This window comes from Marmota marmota, unplaced genomic scaffold, assembly GCF_001458135.2.
Source record: "Marmota marmota marmota unplaced genomic scaffold, marMar, whole genome shotgun sequence".
NCBI classification, from domain to species: domain Eukaryota; kingdom Metazoa; phylum Chordata; class Mammalia; order Rodentia; family Sciuridae; genus Marmota; species Marmota marmota.
In genome coordinates, this window is record NW_025999853.1 from 9,723,479 (window position 1) to 9,746,391 (window position 22,913).

Below are 22,913 nucleotides of genomic sequence, written 5' to 3' on the forward strand. Positions count from 1 at the left end.
AAGGGAAGCTGATAGATATGGCAATGTCTGATTTGAGTCCTTAAGAATGACCTGAAGAGACATTAGGAGGAAGGGGCAAGATTCAGCAGAAGGAGCAATATTTGCAAATACCATGATATATGAGATGCCATGGGGAAATGGGTAATTCAGAATGAGGTGAGAAACTAGGCTGTTAGCTGGGCATTGTGGGCCACAAAGGAGAACATGAGTTTTTTATCTGAAATTCTATGGTGAACTCGCAAAAGATATTAAGCATGGAAGCAAAGTAATTGGATATTATTTCAGAAAGGCCACGTTTTGCTGTATAGAACTGATTGAATTTTTAAAAAATGAAAACCAAGACCAAAAGCAGAAGAATATGACTAATAGACCCAAAAGAGAAATGACTAAGTCTGAATCAAAGCACCAGTTATAGGGGTAGAGAGGATAGAGACCCTCCTGAAAAATGTGTACAAACAAATGAATGAGATTTGGTGAGCAATTGGAAATGAGGTTTAAATGAAAAAGAAATCAAGAATGTGCCAAGATTTAAGACTATGGTATCATTTACTAAATCCAAGAGCTCATAGGGGAACATGGGTAGGTATAATAATAATGTAATGGAGCCTTGTTTACTTTGGAGCATTTATGGACATCCAGGTGAATCTCTAGGAGGTAAAGCAAGTCTGCAATTCAGGGAAATAACATGGACTTGAGATAGAGATTTGGAAGTATCAGTTTATAGTAGATAGATGAAACGATTAACATAAATGAGAACATGAAGAAAATTTGAGATATAAATTGGGAAGAAGGCCAAGGAAGGAAACAGTGGGGGAAACCATGGGACAGGTGAAAGAAAAACAGCTCAAATGAAGGCTGTTAAAACATGATCAGAATCAGAAGGAGAAGACAACCCAGGAAGATGGTAACACAGATGCCAACATCACATAGAAGTTCACATGGGAGGGAGTAGCCACCATCAACAAATACCAGGTGAAACCTTGTTGCTTAATTGCTTGACTTTCCTGCTAGACTTTTGCTCTGGGAGGGACTTTGTATTTCTTACCATCATATTCCCAGCTCCAGGTATAGCAGATGCTCCAAGTGTTTTGTGGAATAAATAAAGATTAAAGCTAAAAGACTCCATTGGACATGGGCAGCAAATAAGTCACTGGTAACTTTGATGAGAACAATTTTGGGGGGTGGGGGGGATGATGGCTTCCATGCAGCAGTGCATTGTTGAGATATACATAGATATACATAGGATATGAAAAAAAATCGAAAAATCTTTTCAGAGAATTATTTGTGAAGGGGGAAAGGATAAAACAACAGAACTCAAGAGTGTAGAAGGATCATGGGAGGTTTTTAGTCATGAAGCTTATTTTTCAAAAGATAATAGAAATCTGAACAGGAAACGGGGCAATTCTGTAGAGGAGGTATGCTTTGAAGGGAAAGGAGAGAGAATCCAAAATTTGGGTGGAGGAAGGACATAAACATGGAAACATTTGCATAAAAATTAAAAAGAAGAGAAACAACTTTGCAGGAACTTTCACCAGTCACTGCGTGACTTAACTCTCAAATAACTGATGATCCAAAAAGTATTCACTGTTGAGCGAAGGATGAAATCACTTGGAAGGGTCTGGGAATGTCTTGTGTAGGCTGTGGTCTTAAAGTGTGTTTCAGACCAGTGAAGGTGAAGAAGCAGTTGGGGCATTCCAGGTGAAATGACCTCAGAGGTAGTGCTTTCTAATGAAAAAGAACTTCTGGGTCTTTTCAAACCATGCTACAAATTGATCAAATGGAGAAATTTGGGGCCATTATATCTTTAAATATTTTTTCCGTCCTCACCTGCCTCTCCTCACCCGCTGGGACTCCAATTACACACACCTTAGGTTGCTTGATGTTGCCTACAGCTCAATGATGTTCTGTTCGTCTTTCCCCCCAGTGTGTTTAGTCTTTGTGGTTCATTTTGGATAGTCTCTATTGTGCTTTCAAGTCTACTGATCTTTTCTTCTTGTAATGTCTAATCTGCTCCTAATCCCAGCCACATCCAGGGCACTTTTCAACTCCAGAGGTTTGAGTTAAGTCTTTTTAGTTAGCTTCCATTTCCCTCCTCACCATGCTCATGTTTTCCTCTGACTTTTTGTACATTTGGACTATATATAATACCTGTTTTAATGTCTTTGTGTACAAGTTCTGTCATCTGAATCACTTCTTGGCCTGTTTTTATTGACTTCCTTCCTATCCTTGGTCTTACATTCCTGCTTCTAAGCATGTTTAATCATTTTTAATTTAGTATCAGACATTGTTAAGTTTAATGATTTTGGGGTGCTGGATGTTTATAATCCTTTAAATATGTTTAAAGGATTGCAGTTAAACTACCGGGCAATAGTGTACTGTTTTTGAGGCTTCCTCTTAAATTTTGTGGGTACAGAATAGTCTTTCAACTAGGGATAACTAGCTACTAGTGTTGAGTCAATACCCTTCTGTAAGGCTCCACTCAGTTCCTTAAGTGTTTGGAAGTCTTTCTACTCTGGCTCATGGGAACATAGAGTATTCCCAGCCCTGTCTGTGCTTCAAGGATTGCTCCACCTGCTTCTTTCCAGTAGCTTTTGTTCTCCAGCCTTGGTACTTTCCTCAAATCCAAGTGCTGACTTCTAGTAATGCAGCTGAAGACTCAAGGAGACCCCCTGCAAATATCTGAAGTGTTCCTTCATTGTAGCTTTCTCTCCAGTGTTCTGTCCCCCTGAAGACTTACTGCTTTGGTATCTCCAAACTCTGAACCTTGTCTCAACTCAGAGAGATTGCAGGCTACACTTTTCCTGTGCAATGGCCTGAAAATTCTCTAGGCAAAAAGCTGGAACCTTCATCAGGCTCATTTTCTGCCCTTTTTTTTTTTTTTTTTTTTTGAGGGGAGTGGTTCTCTGTCCTGCTGTGCCTACTTTCCAATGTCTGTAACCATTGTTTCAAGCTTTTCTTTAAGAAGGGAAGGTAGTGGGAGGAGGAGGCGGGGAAGTGCTGGGAAATGGTATTGGCCAAATTATATGGTTATATTTTGTGCATGTACAAATATATACAAATCCCATCATTATGCACAACTATAATGCACCAACAAAAAATACAGAAAGAAATAAAAAATAAATTTTAAAAAAGAAGGGAGGGTAAATTTTTTTGCTGTTACTCTATCATGGCCATAAGTGAAAGTTCAACGCTTCAATTTCAATTAGACTCTCAGATTTCATTAGAATATGAGTTCCTTGAAATTAAACCAGCACCTAGAATAAAGCTTGGTATATTGTAGACATTCAATAATTATTTTTTAAATGAACAAGGTCCTGTTTCCTCCCAACATTATCTTCAATGAACTTTCCCCTTTCAATTCTAGCCATTTTCCCCAGTATAACATGAATATGATCAATTCTGATTTTCTCTTCTGAAATATTGACTCATTTCTTCTATACCCATCTTGATGTGGTTAACATATTTCTGTATCATTTCTAAAATATTTAGAAGAAAAAAAAGAGGACCTACAAGAACTGTTCATGGTTAATTGAATCTACTGATACCATCTTTCACAAAAATCTCCAATCACTTGTGTAGCCATCAAAAGATGGTTTAATCCAGTGGCCTATAGTTCCTTCAGATGAAAAGCTTCCTATGTTGCATCTACCTAAATAATTTATCCTGGCCCTGGTCTAGCTTTATAACTTATGGCCTGAAGACCAGAAAAGTGCTAGGGAATAGCTAGAAATGGCACATTGATTCTTCTAAGATACTAGGCTACCCACTTAAAAAAAAAAAATGTCTTGGGTGAAATCGTCTCCTAAATCAGACCCTCTTTCAGAAGGATTCAGTTAAATCAGTTCAAAGTTAGTAACTGTGCTAGGATATAGTGTATTTGGCTCCCTCCCTTGTGTCTACTGCTGATCTACCCTTTATCCCTATTAGTGCATTGACTGTTTGAAAATAGAATAACATGACTAGAGTGGAAACACATGTGCCATTCTAGCACTAAGAGAAAAACAAACAAATAAATAAATAATCTTTTCACTAAAAAAAAAATCAGATGTGAAATTAAATGGAAAAAAAACATTTTTTTTTCAGTGCTGAGGATTGAACACAGAGCCTTATGCAAGGCAAGCACTCTACACTGAGCTATATCACCAGCACTTTTTATTTTATATTGAGACAGGATTTCACTAAGTTTCTAAGACTGGCCTTGAACTTGTGATCTTCCTGCCTCAGCCTCCAGAGTTGGATTAAGGTGGGATTAAGGTGTACACCAAACCCAGCCAAAAACACTTTTTAGAGAGAAAATAGTGATACTTAAAAGTATTTTCTTAACTTACTCTTCCCAAGTTAAAGTGGGCTCTAGTAAGAATCCCTCTTCAAAAGGCACAGCATAAAGGAATTTTTGCTGCTACTTTTCAAGGGAGCATTTCCTAACATTTTGCCCTTGCTCTACATTCACTTTTTCCTTTGAAATGATGAGTCTAGATCCTTAAGTCCTAAAAACTCTTGGCATTCCTTAAGAAACATTGCTGAGAGTCCCTAGATTCCTTTATCTTATCGCTGGCAAGATAAAGTAGGCCTGGAAGAATGGTATATTTGGAACGATTTTATGATACTTCTTTTCTGATTTTGATGAAAAAGAGTAATGGGTGTGCTTATTTAGACTCACTGTTGATTCAGTTAAAACTCACAACCTATAGTCTCATTTTTCTGGGACATAATATGTTAATATCTGAACATTTTCTTCTCAACCAATGCTCAAGTTGCAATTTCTCATATACTCTGATCATATAAGAGCCATCTATTTCTGGAAGTGCTTGCCTCTCTTCAGTCTTCTCTCTTTAAATAGTTGAAACTGAATGGTAAAGAAACTCTTTTTGAGTGTCTTTCCTTTAAGTAAAAGAATTTAAGTACTTTTCAACTTTTTGGAGTACACAACCCAAGCAGAACAATCAAGCAACTATAGTAGCAACAACATAACCCTCTGTTATTTATTAAGCAGAAATTTAGTTTTATTTTACAGATGAAAAAGTGCCAAAATATTTGGAGCACAAAACTTCCAAGGTGCAGGTGGATGTCATCTGTTAACATTGAAATGGAAGGACTGAGATTAATTTATTTTCCCTCTTTTTATTTGTGATAATAATTATAATTTGAGGGTAGAGCTTTTCATGTTGACTGTAATTATTAGGCCAAGAGATTTTGGTTCACAAGGTTACAACATTCAGTGTGGAAGAAAAATGGGACAAATCAAAGTCAAAATAAGTTTCTCCTCCTGGAGCTATTACATGAGAGGGAACAGCTTGTTCACTAATTGCACAGATGAAGTCATTTCTGTTGTACCAATATTAAAGGCTGAACATGAGAATCTTTCAGTTTCATCTTGCTCTGCAATATAACGCCAGTGACAGGTATTTAAGAACTGTCTGTTCTTCCAAAAGGTTCACTGTCTACTGAGTACTATCAGACTGTCTGTATACATAAACAGCTCCCAAGAGCTTTGAAGAACAGCAGATTCAGTGTGGCAGGCAAGCCTCAGGTTGTAACTCTCCCTTTTGGATCTCACTGTGGTTGTTTAACTTTTGATTTTTTTTTTTGCTTGCTTTCACTTCAAAGACAGTGAATAAAGGTTTGCTTTTTTTTTTTAAAGACTACTTTTGTTTAAAAACAAACTCACTTGCTTCTTAAATGCAAAGAGGCTTGCAAAACATAGTAAAATATTTTACATGATGTCTCAGATCCTTGCTTAATTTTATTTTCATTGTATAATCAGTTCCATTTGGTGGAGAATCCTTGAGGCTATTTCACATTCTGTTAAATGCTAACATACACCAAATTTGTAGAATCATAGAAGTTTGTTGGTGTGAAGCAGGAAAGTTTGCAGAATTAGGGCAAATTAAGCTAAAGGTCAGTGTTATGATCAAACATTACAATTTCCACAAGAAAAAAAAACAAAAACAAAATGAATTGGAAGCCCTACAGTTGAATCCAGGGATACCCTTTCTAAACAGTTACTTGCTCTTCACCAATGGGAGAGCAAAATGATCCTTTACGCACTGTTTTTTTTTTTTTGAGAATTTGCGATTATAGTTTGGTTTTCTAACAGATATTGGTTCCAAACTCTTTATGAGAGAGGAGTATTTTGCAATAACCTCTTCTTTAGAAAGGTCGAGTCTATTTGAACATGTCAGACAACCACTTGGCTGGTTTGAAAGTTATTGATATGAAACCTTTTCCTTTCTTTGTCTTTCTTGCTGTTTAATGGCACCCAATAATGAAGGCTTTCACATTTTTTATTTCACTCATTTTTATAACATGCAAACTGTACAGAACATCATAACCATTAAAACAAACCTGCAGTTGTACTAATATCCATGGAAACATTGAAATGCAGATAAATTGTCCCAGACAACAGATAAGAATGCATTAACCTGTTTATTAACAGTGCACATGTTTTGACAGGTTCCCCCTAAGGAAAAAAAAAAAGCCAGAAAAATAAGAGGAGATAATACTATTTTATTAAGGCAGTCAAAAATAGCATGAACTTTCTGTAGCACTTCTAATAAAATGAAAATACAAGTCATAAATTGTTTAAAATTGCACAGTATCTATATTATTAAAAGTAAAAAGAAATATTCAAAATTTATTTTAATAATACATTTTATTTAAATAGTATTTCAATATAAAACTAGTACAAAAGTATTAATGAGGTATTTGACATCCTTTTTTTATTCTGTCTTTGAAGTCTGATATGGTATGGTATCACTCATAACAAATCTGAACTTGGACTAATCACTTTTCAAATATTCAATAGTGGGTCTCTGCATATGGCTCAGTGGTAGAGTGCTTGCCTAACATGTGTGAGGCACTGGGTTCAATTCTCAGCACCACATAAAAATAAATTAAATAAATGTATTCTGTCCATCTAAAACTAAACAAAAAAAAAATGTTTAAAAATATCCAGTAGCCACATTTGGCTAGTGAGTGCCATGTTGGTTAGAAAAATTCTATATGGCAGTACATAACTTTTGGATTTAAAAAAAAAAAAATAAGAGTCTCTTCAATGGAGATCCCTTTGTAGTTTTTACCTTGACCTTGTTTGGAAGCTCTATAGACCCCCCTCTCCACCCCCCAAGGAGCAGATATGTTCCTGTCCAGAATGATTTTGTCTTGGGAGCTGCACATAGACCAAGAAAGCAGGCCTGCCAGAACCTGCTGGTGTTTTGCTTCCTTGTGTCTTCTGCAATAACATTGTGCCCCAAGCCACATGACTCTTGGCTGCTGGCTGTAGTCTTAATATTCTAGAACCTTTCCTAATTCAAGACCTCTGGCCAAGCAATGCACTGCTGAATCTGACTTGATTCATTTTCAAATACTACTACTTCCATGAGCAAGTCAATAAGTTCAAACTTCAAATAGCCTTAATACTGCAATCTTCTCTGCAGTCATCTCTTAGGAGAAACAAGTGAAAGCTTGCTTTTCAATGTTAATTCACAAGCTATTTGAAAAGAATTAATAGTTTTTGCATATAATCACATCAAAAAGAAAAAAAGGACTAAAAATAAGATGTGGACCTTTAGCTCCTTGCTCATAGCTTCTCTATTATTTTTCAGCACAATTGCCCAGATATATTTTTTACCATAGAGCAATATCAGTAGTTCACTCTCATACCTTAGCATTTCCCAAATCAAACTCATCACCATCTTTCTAAAACTTGTTCTTTTGAACTCTCTGATTTCTAGAAAGATCATCACTCAGAGTCGTATTCCATATGTCCTTCTGCATTGATCCTTACAGCAAATAAATGGCCAACTTCTCTTATTCTATCTTTGCAGCACCTGTGACAACTGTTCCTCATTGATGCTCCACTGCCAGCATTCTAGTTCAGCTCCATGTTACCCCTCACTCATGCCCTGAGAATCACCTCCCTGTTTCCCTTCAACTCCTAAATTCTAGCATCTACCAAGGTAATCTGTCTAAAGCTGTAGGCCCATCACCTCCCCACTAAAAAACTGTCGGTCTCTTCTCATCACCCAGTAAACAAATTCCAAATTCTTTAGTCTGACATTCAGGGCCCACCCATGCTGTGACCCCAATATAACATCATAATGCGATCTCCTCCTACTCCCCTACATGCATTCCAGCCAAAATGTACTAATAGGCTTCCAAATGCATGCTGCCCATTCTAGCATCTGGGTCTTGTCTTTAATTTAGAGTTCTTATTTCTTCTTACTTCCCTAACTTCTTCCTGATTGAAAAATGATCCCATACTCCAAGTTCAAGTCAAAACTACTGCCTCTCCCATGAAGTCCTTCTGGATTTTTCAGCAGGAAAAAATCTTTTGGTTCTCGAGCATACTTTATGTCCATGTCTATTATGACTCTTACTTTAGTTTACATGGTGAGCCTATTTGTGTGTGCTCTGCGTCAATATCTTATTACTGCTGAAATTATAAAGTTTATTTAATTCATTCAATACATATTTATTGAGTATCTATGATGCTCTAGAGCAATATAGTAAACAGTGAACAAGATGTACAGAATATGCATTTCAGAGGACCATTCCACATTACTTAACATGTATCTTATACTCTAAGTCCACAGTAAGGCACATTTCTAAATATCATGACTGAAATCCAAATTCATCTGAAATACGTATATCAAAAAGTTTTATTTTCAGAACATAAAAGCAAGACTATAAAGTAAATTAAAAGTCTTCAGGGGCTGGGGATTGTAGCTCAGTAGTAGAGCTCTTGCCTAGTATGGGGCCCTGGGTTCCATCCCCAGCATCACAGGAGAATTAAAAAAAAAAAAAAAATGTCTTCAGAGCAGCCTGATTAGAAGTTCACAACACAGATGCATTTGACTCTTATGCCATTTAACCACAAAGACCTTGTCAAGTCCTCACACAGACTAAGCCCTTTGCTCTCAGTTTACACACATTTCTAACAATAATAATCATGACAACAACCACAGTGAGCTGGGGCATCTGATTTCCAAACTCATTTCAGCTGAGAAGCAGCAAATTAGGAGCAAGGAGTAGAAACGGCACAGTCACTAACATGGGCATCAGTGAAATTGATGGCAGCAAGGGAAGACCCAGAAAAGCTAAAAAACAAAACAACAATAAAAACTCAGCAATCTGCAGCCATTTAGAATAGGGACAAATAGTTCTGCATACCTCAGAAGGGCTTGAGGGCTTCTCAGTGTTATAGCTTGATACTACTTTTAATGACAACCCTGAGTGATCTAGCTGGGTTATGTTTATAATGCACTATTTTAGAAGGCAGAGAAGATTAACATACTGGAAATGTTTCCATCCAAGATAATTAAAAGTAAAACTGTTGGTGTTTAAAAGGACAAATCCTCAGCCATCTATTAAACTCACTTATCCAGAACAGCTCTCCCCTATCACCCCCCACCCACAGCCTCTGGAGCCAGGGTTTTATTGTACATCTTTGTATTACTTGATCCATTTGCTTCAGAACATTCGTTGGCTCTCAGCATTTAGTTCAGTTTTCATTCAGTAAGTTTTATTCCCATTCTTTTTGCACAACACTCTAAGAGGGCCAATGGAGGACACAAAAGATTTGACCCTAGGTTTGTCCCAGGGATGCTCAAGGTCTAAGTGAGGAGATAAGATCTGCATCCTTGATTGGACATAGAATACAAAGGAATGAGACACAAATAAGTGCCTGGTGAAATGGAAATGCATAGTGTGAGAAAGGAATAGAGCTAATCAACCCAGAGTTTCTAGAGATGAGCCTCACAACCAGAAGTGGAAGATTTGGGAAGGGCATTTTGGGTAAAGAAAACAACAGGAGTAGTATACACTAGAGGTTAAAAAAAAAAGAGCAAATTGTGTTTTGTCAATAGTAAAGAGATATCTGGCAGACTGGGGCTAAGAGGAGTCTGCTTGGGAATAATAAGAGGTAAGTTTGGAGCATTTCCACAGTTTTGTGAAAATTCCTGTGACTTTCCAAGGTCATGTCTTAGTCTGTTCAGGTAGCCATACAAAACACCACAGCCTGGGTGTCTTCAACAACAAAATTTATTTCTTACCCTTCTGGAGGCTGGGAAGTCCAAGATCAAGGTACTGACCAATGTGGTTTCTGGTGAGTTCTCTCTTCTTGGTTTTGAGATGGCAGCTTTCTCGATGTGTCCTCACATGGTGGAGGGGGGTGAGGAGAGAGAGAGAGAGAGAGAGAGAGAGAGAGAGAGAGAAATCTCTGATGTCTAATCCCAGCATGAGATCCCCACCCACCCTCATGACCTCCTTCAGCCCTAATCACTTCCCAAAGGTCTGATCTCTAAATACTACCACATTGGGGTTAGGGCTTCAGTCTAAGGATTTAGGGGAAACAAATCTTTAATTCATAACAGAGCATGTGAACATAAATCCCTGCATTTTTTTGAAAAAAGTTTGATGTATAGATTGCTGTTGTCTTCAGTCATGTCATTTTGCTAGAGAGCTTATGTAGTAGCCAGTTGCAAGTTACAAAACTGACTCAATTTTTGTCTTCTTTATTTTACAGATAAAACCATGGTAAATATTTAAACTCATTGGTTTAGAAGCTCTGGAGGATCCAACTTCTAGAGGACACCACCTAGAGCAGTAGAAGTGCCTGAAGCTTTAGGTGATATTTAACAGATTCATGGGTAATTGAGTATGAACACAAGCACTTTCTAAAGCTTGTTAACTGGTAAGGACTGGTGATTTATTAGCCTGTTAAAATGAGGTTCTAATAACTGCTTTCACCTTTCTCAATAGACTATTAGCTCTGAGGGGATGAAGTAAGTGTTTTCCCTAGTGTCTAGCCCCATACCTACCAGCAAGATGGAATTTAGTGTTAAATGAACAATTGAATGAATGATTGAATGCAAAACAAATTTATTTATTAACACTAGACTAAAGTAAAATCATGTATTTCTCAAAATAAACTTGGTCCGAATTGGCTGGGATTTTTGTGACTGGTGGATCATGCTTCTTTTTTTTTACAAATTGAAAAACTACAAAATCAGGGATTTTTAAAGGAATTCTTTCACAAACGTGTTCATTGTAAATCCAATACACGTCTCCTGTTGAATTGGCTGCTTTGTGTAATCGAGAGCCAATTTCAATGTTCACATGACAATGAAAATCTCAAGCTTAAATTTATTAATATGTTGCCTTGGCTGAACACCAGGTCTCTTAATAGCAAAATATGGAGAACAAGGATATTAGTCTCCAAAGACTTGAGTCTGATTTTGAAAATAAACGGATGTTCTTAAAAAATCTTTCAGAAGAAGGCATAACTGTAGAACTATAAAGCAATTTAAGTGAAAAATAAATCAAAAGACGGAATCAAATTAAATTTTAGTATGGTGTTTAGTTTGGAGCTCCTGCTGAAAGAAGGCCTGAGAGTGAAAATATTTAAGTGTTTTTAAAGCTCACCCAAGCAATTCAAATCCTGAAACTCATTGTTAGAAAACTGCTTATCTAGACATACTTGACAGGTAATTTGCCAAACATACCAGGCTATGGAGCAGAAGCACTGCATGTTTAACTAGGCAGACCCCAGAAAAAGGGACTCGTTCATTTCTAATAACCATGGCTGTCTTATATTGCTAAGTATCTGCCCAACACTATGTCAAGTGCTATACTGACATTATTTTATCCAATCCTTTAAAAATTCCTATTAAGCAGATGAGGAAGCTAAGACTTAAAAATAATCACAGAAAACCATTCCAAATCAATGAGCCCTTAACTGACAAAGTAGGATTTGAACCCAAGACTACTGAACTCCAAAGTCTTTTCTATGGGCCACTCCATTCTATTCCGTTGTTTCTCAAAGGGTGGTCCTCGAACTGACAACATCAGCATCATCTGGGAACTTGTTGGAAACCAAAGTACAAAAACCCACACAGACCTTCTGAGTCAGAAACTCTGGGTGTAGGGCCTATGACTATTTGAACCAGCTCTCCAGGAGTTACTAATGTACAAAAAAAAGTTGGGGAAGTACATCTCTATTTTTCCAGCTTAGCAAGTATGCAGGATATTCCTTATAGATTCTTATAAAACTCAGAAAATTAACATTACATCCATCTCTTTGTTTGAGCCATGTGAATAATAGTCACTATACCAGTGGTGACAATTTCTACAAATAGAATATGTAAAATGAGCTCCAGGGAAAATGACACAGAACATTATTATTATCTAAAAAAATGAACAAAAAGTACAATAATTGGAAGTCTTTCAAGACCTGACTACACATATTGGTTTGGGATTAAAATAGTAATCACTTAGCTCATTTTGAGCTTTAATAGATAAAACAGATTTTAATATAATCTGAGAAATGTGTATTTTGCCAAGAGGGCAAGAAAAGAGAAGAGCAACCATTCAGGGTGCTGTGATTAAAGTGAAATATAATATTTGAAAATGGCAATCAGAATTCCAATCTATTGCTATGAGCAGTTATCTTGCCAAATAATGAAATGTATTGACATTAATGCTGAGCTGTCATTGGCATGTTATAAGACATCGACATTTTCTAAGCAAAGTTACTGGAAGTCATTCAAATATTCATAATGGTGTAATAGGTGAACTGGAGACGTTTTCTTTCGAAAAACATTTTTGTTCCAAATGCCTTGATGAGAAAATATTTGGAAGAAAGCACAATAAATTTATACAAGACTTATATGGCTGAAATTGATTTTTATTTCCCTGGGAATTTAAGAATCTTTTAATAGTTGAGAGCTGGTGTACAGCTGCAAGAGGTTGGCTTAATGCGAAGCCAATATTTATGCTTTCTTGATAGAACAAATGAGAGTTCTTGTTCTGTTTTCTGTCTTACTGATGCTGAAAACCTGGCAACGCTGGGATATGATATTTGTTTCTTCAAAATGTTTCTAAATTGTTGCTCACTGATTGGTATTTCATCTCAAAGCTGCTTTATTTATAATATTATTAAACCTCAAGGAAATCCATATGGTAAAAAAGAATGGAGAAATTTTATGATTTTACTGTTTTATTCTTTTTTTAAAAAGAATTTACTTGAAACTGAAAATTGTTCTAGTCTGTTATTTATTCTTAAGGTGTGTATCCATGCTTTGCAATGGGATGGCTTAAGCAGATGGGTAAATTATATTACACAGTAAATGTTATGGCTGAAGTCTAATTCTGTAGAAATTCCTTTTTCAAGTAGGTATGTGAAAGTTTGTGTGGATTCTTCCTATTTCTGTCTTAAATAAAGCAAACCCAGCCTTGTGAACAAGTGAAGATCTAGCAACAGCTATCAACAGCTCTCATTCCTTCATAACTTCTGGATTTTTTTTTTTTAGTCTTGCTTATTTACTCCTCTTGCTTACCATCTCTTTACTAGATTGAGGATCTACTAAGGGCCAGCATTATTCTGGGGGCTTTACCTGTAGGTCATATGTCTAGGTATGGTTCTCTAACACATGGTAAACACTTGAGCAAATATTATATGCAAAATAATACTTGTGCTCTCAGCAGATGTGTCTGTAGACAAAATAGTTTAGGCTCCCCCAGAATCCTAGCAATAATGTAGTGTTGAAGATTATGCGTATTATGGCTGGAGATGCAACTCAGTGGTAGAGCACTTACCTAGCATGCATGAGAATCTCGGTTTGATCCCACCACCAAAAAAAAAAAGAAAAGAAAAAAGAAAAAAAAAGAAGGAGGAGGGGGAAGAAGAAAAGTATTGGTGGTACCACGCAGGATTGATTCTAATCCTTGCTCTACTGCTTACTGTTTAAGATCTCTGTGATCAGTCAATTAAACATTCCAGGCCTCCATTTCCAACCTCCCAGGACTATTGTGAGGATTAATACAGAATGCTTAGAGCAGTGCCTGGTTCGTGGTAGGACGTTGATATATTGTAGCCATCATTATTGTTCTCAGGACCTTATTTTCCTTATCTGTAAATTGATGCATTAAACAAACCAACAAAAACCATATGGAATTATTGTGAGGAATGAGGTGGAGAACCTAATATGCCTTTTCACTATTGTATGTTAGCATGCAGATGCTTGGCATATTGCAGTTACAGATAAAAATATAAGTAAATGGATAAATGAATTATATATGTAAAACATTTAGCACAGTGCCTGGCACACAAGCCATGTTCAATAAATGGAGGCTTATATGTAAGTATTTTAAACTGTTTTTAAACTATTTTGTAAATCCTTTAAAAGAACATTTTCTCAAGCCTGACCTGTGTCCATGGTACTGTTCAGATGGGAAATCCTCACTGCCTGGAACTAAGACTTCCAAAGAGTTTGTCCAGTGGCATTGTGGAATAATACGTTGACTAGAAAGGAGTTAGTGGTAAGATCATTAAGTCAGAAATCCAAGAGACCAAGACTCAAGTCCTGGCTCAGTTATTTCCTAGACCTCTTCAAGTCTCTTGTCTTGCTTATAAAATGATTAGTTTGGATTGAAACCTCCCCTTAATGACTCTGGATCTTCTACCATTTTAGAAATGTATTGTAAATCTTTGTTCCTAAACATATGAACAATTTTTATGACTTATCCTTCATGTATTGGCATACTTATTTCACAAGTGCACACATAAATGTGTATGTGAGGGAGAGTCAGTAGTACCTGCTATACATTTTAATTTAATCTATGAATTTTTCTTCTAGAACACTGAATTAATCTTTCCTTTTGTCCTTCCTTTTTCTTTTCTTTCTTTCTCTCTCTTTTTTTTAGTGATGTCTTCATAGAGTTGTACATGTAGATCTGTCATCTCCATTAGATTAGAAATGAGAAATTTTCTCAAAGGAATCCATGACTGAGACCTGTTTTTTCCATTCCATGGAACCACCATATGACCCAGAGGTATCACTCCTTGGTATTGATCCTAACCCATACGTGTGTTTATGGCAGCACAATTTGCAATAGCCAAACTATGGAACCAGCCTTGATGTCCATCAATGGATAAATGGATTAAAAAATATGATATACACACAATAAAGTTTTATTCAGTCATCAAGAAAAAAAAATTATGCTATTTGCAGGAAAATGAATGGAACTTGAGAACATTATGCTAAAGAGAATAAGCCAAACTCAGAAAGTTAAGGGTTGTATGTTCTCTCTCATATGTAGAAGCTAGACAGGAAAAAGGAAATAAAAGTTGTGGATGTTTTTGTGAAAATCAAATGGAAATTAGTATAGTAGAGGAAAGGGACCAGAGAGAGAAAGGGAAATAATGGGGAATGACATTGACCAAGTTATATTGTCATATTTTGTGCATGTATGAATATGTAACAACAAATCCCACCATCATGTACAATTATAATGTACTAATAAAAATATGGAAAAAAAGAAAAAAACTATTTTTTCTATTTCAGTCTAGTAGGATTCCCACCTTCCACACTTGTCCATTTTTTCTTGCTTGTGTCAATTATTTAACATTTATCATATATCCAACTTGTTAGATGTGTGTGTGTGTTTGTGTGTGTGTGTTTGTATATCTGTTTCCCAATATAAGAACAGATGTTACTAAGTGTGTACTATTTTCTAATTAGAGACCATTGTCTAATTTTCTAATGCTAGAAAATTATCTAATTCTTACGACAATCCTAAAAAAATTATAGGTTCTGAGGTATCATGGAAACCAAAGCTATGTTCCCCTATTTCTATTCCAACATTCAGCAGGCCTGAACATCAGTGTCCCCATTTTATGACAAGTTCTTGAAAGCTTGCTGTGGAGAGCTCAAACATACTCTAGAGACTCTCTGAGACCTCCCATACTCTAAGAGTTTTTAATTTTTTTTTTTTTTTGGTATTACCATTTCCAAAAGTAAGAGATTGGACAAGGCTATTATTTCTGATAATAAAAACAAGAGAGCACATACTTAAATGGAGTAATAAATACAGTTTTGAAATCTTTTTTTTTTATTACGGGGAACTCTTGAAAAGTAGATATCATAATCAACCTAGGAAAGTTACATTAAACCTAGCATTTGGATTAGTCAAGATAAGCCAACAGCTAACAGCTTCAAATTTTCAGAGATTCACACAATAAAAGTTCATTTCTGACTCATGCAGGTGTTCTTGGCCAGCCATTGATTCCCTCATTAGCAACTCGGGGCCTAGGCTTCTTCCATCTTGTAGATCCACATTCAGGATCCTCTCCATTCAGCTGCAGGAAGAGAACAGAGAGAATGTAGAAGATTTAGCAGGTTTTTATAGGCCAGGCCTAGATATATATCACTTCCTACCTATATCCCAGAGGCAAGAACTTAGCCACTGGCCATACCTTACTGCAAGAAAGACTGAGAAATGAAAGTCCAGTAAGAAAAGAGAACAGGGTAAGCAAATACACATCTACTATAGCCCTAAACATATACTTTACATTCAGCATTATTATTTGCCTGTACAGAGCCCATAAATTGTTACTCTTTTAACCACTGGTACCTCTGACACTATTTAATAACCACTATCTGAACCTCAATATAATACAAAGCCTAGGGTAAATTGTAAGCTGTGATAAGAAATGACCTCTGAATTAAGAATATTGCTCAAAAATACAGCTCCCATCCCACTTTAATACTAACAAAAAATAAACTAAGGATAAAGTAGAGAAGAAATATTTTTGTAGCATGCATTACATTTAACTATACCTCTTGAGGCCAAGACCTGATTTACATATCCATGGTTCTTATTTGGTGTCTGGCATATACTAGGAGTTCATAAGTATTTGTTTTTAGGAAACAAAATAGAGAAATGTATTGAAAGAGTGCAGAGAACAAAATAATTGCTTATAACTGGGGGTTTCACTGTAGAGCTTTAGGAGGTGCAGTTTGCATTGGAATTATTATTAGAGTTGTACCGCAGATAGCCAGGGGGAAAGAGCAATCAGAAAATGCACACAAGAGAATGTGGAGATTGTACAGGGCTTTGAAATTTTTACATGAACATAAAAAGAGTCAAGACATCAGAGACAAGAAAGACCCTGTGCAGAAGCCCAGAGTCGTGAAAAGACAGCTCACAGACCAGGTAACTGGGAGTTCTGTTGAGTAACAGAGATAACGGATGAAAGGCAGAGAAGAACTTAGCCATTCAATAATGGAGGACACGTTGAATGCCACACTAAGTTTGAAGTTCTTTTGGTAGACGTTCAGGAATTGTTGTTCCTTTCAAAGGAAGGAGATGGTGTGAGCCAACCATACTGTAGGAAACTCACTGGCCTTCTGTGGAAAATGGACTGAAGTAATGAAAGGCAGACAACTTGGGAGGCCACTGCCATAATGCTGCTGAGAGATGATAAAGACCTAGTTAGGATAATGACTAAGTGGACAGAAGGACATTGTGACTCATTGGCTGCTCCAGGTAGGAGTGAGTTGGAAGACAGTGGGTTGATTACAAAAAGGGAAAGGAGCTTTTAAAATAGAGATGATATGTTCAGTGCAGTATATATTACGTTTGAGCAGGACATCTTCATAAATATCTGGTCCAGAGTTCATGAAAGAGGAAAGAAGAAGATTTATGAACTATGAGCCCATGGTTAGTGGCTTAATCCACAAAGGCCATGTAGGCAGGTAGGTTCTTCACTGGTTCTTAACAGGGTTATATGCGTACATAGGAGGGGAGTGTTGGTCTAGTTCACCTGTTACTGAGTAATAAACTATTCCAAAACTTAATTATAGAACAAAAGCATTTATTTTTACTCAATTTATTGGGCCAGGAATTTGGAAAGGACTTGGCTAGGTAATTTTTTTTTAAATGACATTTGCTATAGTGGCTGGGCTTGGAGGATCTATTTGCAAGATAGTATCTCCCCTTATTTATGGGATCTTGTCCTTTGAGGACACTTCATATGACTTAGGATTCTAATCTCATCTCATGGTGGTTTCAAGATAATCTTATGAGAAGCAGGAAGTAAAAGGCACTAGGCCAATAAAGGGCCATGTCTGGAACTATCATCATTTCTGTCACACTATTAGTGAAAGATGTCACCGGTGCAATCCTATTTAAAAATATTGAGACATGGACTTTATCTCTTGATGGGGGAATGGCACAGTCACACTGCAGATCAGAAAGTAAAATGGAGTGTTTATTAAATTCACCTGGGGAACTTTTCAAAATCATCTATTATGCTCCCAAGTTTTAAATAAGTTCGAATTATGGATTGGCAATTATGACACATATGCTTGTCTAACACCCACTGGTGTGGAGGATAAAGGGAAAATGGCCCAGGACTGAAATATGCAAAGAAGAGAGCAGCTCTGAGTAGGGAGTTTCTACTGAGAGACCAGAGATGAAGGAAAGGAACTAGAAGCAGTATGAGAGTCAAAGGAGGAGAGAATTTCAAAGAGGGTGTGGTCAGAGCACTAAATGCTCTGGGGACAATGAGAATGAGAACTGAGCACAAACTGCTACTGGCTTTTGAAGCTCTCCAGGCCTCTCAGCAATCTGTTTCAGTTGGGTAGAAATTTGAATTCAGAAGCTTGCAAATTGGGTCTGCAACCATAACAGGTAGTTTTAAGGACTGAATAGTGGTTATATGACAGTAATATAATCCAATTGCAGATAACAGCAGTTATGTATGACTATTCACAATCAAAGGGACACATTTGATGACAGCCTTCACACTGTGTCAACATGGTAGAAGGGAAAGTGAGCACATGTAAGACAGAGAAAGGTTGGGGACCAAACTTATCCTTTGATCTAGAGCCCACTTCTTACTGCCATTACCATGGCAATTAAATTTAAATATGAATTTTGGGGGGTGACATTCAAACCATAGCATTTGGTATTTACTTTTATAAAATTTGGGATGTCAATCCAGAATTATATAGCATATTGGTTAGTTCTTATTGTGTAACAAATCACCCCAAAACTCAATGGCTTAAAATCAAGGATCAGCAACTACATCCTGTGAGCCAGATGACTGTTTTTGGAAACAGAGCTTTATTTGGACACAGCCATGTTCATTTATTTACCTACTATTTTTGGCACTACAACAGCAATAGGGGAGTTAGGACAGCTTCATGAACCTATAATATTTACTATCATGCCTTTTAGAAAGAGAGAATTGCCAGATTCTGTTTAAAACAATGAGTATATATTATTGATCTTGAGTTGGTGGGTCAGTTTTTCTGGTCTCTCCTGCCTCAGTCATGTTCAGTTTGCGTTCTGATGGAATGGGCTAGGTTCTCTCATATGTTGAGCTAGTCATCTTTTCATTGCTGTGACCAAAATGCCTGACAAGAGCAACTTAGAGAAGGAAAGATTTATTTTAGCTCATGGTTTTAGAGGATTCAGTCCATGGTCGACTGGTGTCATGGCTTTGGGCTTGAAGTGAAGCAAACGTCAAGGCAGACATTTGTGGAAGAAGAAAGCTGTTCAGATCATGGCATCTGAGAAGAAAGAAAGGAGAGAAAGGAGAAATGGAGAAAAGATAAACACTCCAGCCAGGTCTGCAGTGATCTACTTCCAACAACTAGGTCCCACCTCCCAGGAAGTAGTCCATTCAACTATCAATGGATTAACCCACTGATGAGGTCAGAGCCCTTATGATCTAGTCATTTCCTAAAAGCCTTTGAACACACGAGACTTTGCGGGACATTCCAGATCCAAACCATAACATATGTGGTAGTCAACTGGCTGTCAGCATCTAGGATGGCTTTCTCTGGGGTAACTGGTATCTATTCTCCTTGTGTCTTTTTGTCCTTTATCAGTCTAGCCTAGTTCTAGAGTCTGAATGTTTACCTCCCAAATTCCTATATTAAACCTTAAGTCATCAATGAGATAGTATTAAGGGCCTTTAGGAGATGATTAAGGCTTGAGGATAAAGACCTGATGAATAGAATGATCTTATACAAGAGATGTGAGGGAGCTATTTGCTCTTTTTTTATGTTTCTATGTCTTCTGCCATGGGAGGATATAGATGCATCCCTTCTGGAGTAAGAAGTATTCAAGGCACCATGTTGGAAGAAGAGATCAAGCCCTCTGCTGGATCTTGGAATTCCCAGCATCCAGAACTATGACACATAAATTTTTATTACTCAGAAATTACCCAGTCTCAGATATTTTATTACAATATTAGGAATGGTCAAAGATACAACCAGGCTTGTCCATAAAATGCTAGTAAGTTTCCAATAAAGCAAGCAGATGCATACAAAGTCTCTTGAGACCTAGCTCAGAAGTGACGCCATCACTTCTGCCACTTCTGTTGGCTGAAGCAAATCACAAGATCAACCAGATTCTAGAGGTGGGGAATAATGTTACTCAAGATTAAAGCCATATTGTAAAGCCATATTGAAAAGGATGTAGATACAGGGAGACAAAAAATATTATAGCCACCTTTGCAGTTAATCTATCTCACAGAATATAGAAATCACACTAGCCTGAGATTCCAGAAGACTAAGACTGGATTCTGACCTAGCTGCAATCATACTGTGAACTTGGACCTTTGGGCCACAGACTCCTTAGCACTAAATTCTATATTTTTAAAAAAAATGTCATACTCTGTTCTTGTTTGCATTCAACAAGTGTTTATTTTCTTGGAATATTTTTTAAACAAGACTTGAAAATACTCTCTGTTTTCTAATGTGGTATTACTTGGGGCCAGCATAAGGGAAAACATCTGCTTTTATTTCATTCCTTTGACAGGGATTCTAAACATTTGTAATTTACATGAAAAGATTACAACAGTCATACGGGATTTCTTTAAAATATGAAGAAGGAAAGGTCTTGCAAATAAGAAGGACAGAAGCCACCTTTCTAGTAAGAAGACAATCTATAGATGGTATTTACTCAGAATGACTCAAGAAAAAAAAAATCCCCAAGTCCTTACCTTCACCCAGAAGTACTGGTAAAGAGGTAATGTAAGAGAGATTTAGGTTACCGAACCCTCTAGAGAGTACTGTAGGAAGGGTCATGAAGACCAGGCTTTCTGTATACTTGTTAAACCCTTTCCAAATGGAACTAGGAGGATGTTCCTGGACTGGCTCCTGGGGCAATCCTCAAGCAGCATCCTCTGTACCCAGTTTGCAAGAGAGCTCTCCAGGCATCCGTCTTCAACAAGGTTGAGGCTCAAAACAGCTGGGGCTGGCTTTCATGATGATTTTCGTTCTTGTAATCTGCTTCTCCATTCTTCTCCAGGATACCTCTGTAAATAGGGAGCCAAAGTAGCTCCAATCATGAAATACCCTATTCATCAGCTCTCCTGTTTCCAAATCACTTCAATCTGGTCCCTTCCTCCATTTCCTAGCTATTGCTTACTGTTCATCCTTGTTCTGATGTTCCCTTTCCCTTCTTTCTCACTTATTCAGAATCTAATCAGTCTTCAGAGCCAGGCTAAATTCTGACTTTCCCTGGAAGCTTCACTAATTCTAGGTTTCTCTGACGTCTCCCATACAGTCATAGTTTACTCAATAGGCAGCTTGAGTATATGCTTAGGGCACTTACAATTCAAGTGTCTTATCCCACACTCCTCTGCTCCTGTCACAACCTTACCAAGTCTATGTGCATGTACGTGTACACACACACACACACACACACACACACACACACTATTAGCTTTAATAAATGGAAAAATTCAGAAATAATTAATTTTAACTTTAGTGCATGTAACTTTTATGACAGTTCAACAACATGTTTTCATTTCATGAGGAAGAAGGTTATGTTATCACTGTTTTTCAATTCATAATCTTCAGATTCTTAGTTTTGTACTTCTGTTAGTTAACTTTCCATCACTATAACAAAATACCTAAAATAATTAATTTGTAAAGAGAAAAAGGTTTATTTTGGCTCACAGTTTTGGAGGTTCCAGTTCATGATCCCTCAGCCCCATTGTTTTGGGCCTGTGGCAAAGCAGCACATCATAGCCGGCCTGTGTGGTAGAGAAAAACTGCTCATCTCATGACCAGGAAGCTAAAAAAAGGAAGAGGAGATGACCAGAGTACTATAGTCCCTTTTCGGGGAATACCCCCCAATTACCTAAAGACCTTCCACTGGGCCTTCTAAGAATCTACCACCTTCCAACAGTGCCACCCTGGGAACCATGTCTTAAACACATAGGCCTTTGGGGGACTTTCAAGATCTTAGCTATAGAAGTACTGGTCTTCCCTCTGAAATTATATTGCACTTAATGAACTTTGCATAGGCACAGGAATTTAATTGTAAATTGTCATATATATATATATATATATATATATATATATATAGTCTATGGTTGAGTACATGAATTCTGAAGTTAGAGTGGTGTTGTTAGAATCTTAACTCTGACACTGACCAGCAAAGTATTTGTGATACAGTCTCCAATTAGGCCTGACATCAACTCTTTTGCTTCCTGTACACTCATGCTATTCCTCTGCTGGAAGGTGGCATTTCTTTCCCCTTCTCTTAAATCTTGGTGAGCCTGTGACTGCTTTGACCACTAGACTGGCAGAAGTGATGTTCTGAGACTTCTGAGTCAGGCCTTAAAAGAACAGGAAGATCCAATTTCTTTCTTCTTGGAATGCTCCTTCTTGGAACTGTGCTGTTATCCTGCCAAGGGAATATGGAGGAACATGGATGCACTCTTCAGATAACCCCAGCTGTGTCCCATCGATAGCTAGCACCAGTTGCCAGGCATGTGATTGAACTATTTTGGATACTCCAGTCCAGATGAGCCTCCAGATAAATGCAGCCCCAGACAGCATCATGTGGACCAGAAGAACTGCCCCACAGAGCCTAGTCAACTTATAGAACTGTGAGATATAACAAAAAGCTGGTTGTTTCAATTCATTAAATTTTGGGATGATTTGTTATGCAACAATAGATGACAGAAACAGTATTTAACCTCACAGATTTGGATTTTTCCTCTGTAAAATGGGGTCAATAATAGTATATATCTCATAGGACTCTTTTGAGAATTATGCTATTTCTCTCATTACTTTTATTATATATGTTTTTATATATGCATATAT

The 22,913-nt window shown here is 37.1% G+C and overlaps 1 long non-coding RNA gene across 1 annotated transcript; it reads right to left on the bottom strand.

Annotated features, from left to right (window-relative positions):
• Positions 1 to 15,868: 15,868 nt before the first annotated feature.
• Positions 15,869 to 22,913, bottom strand: LOC125616815. Its single transcript, XR_007347576.1, has 2 exons — positions 21,759 to 22,913; positions 15,869 to 16,138 (listed from the first exon to the last, which is right to left on the bottom strand). It is a non-coding gene; the product is annotated as an uncharacterized LOC125616815 (long non-coding RNA).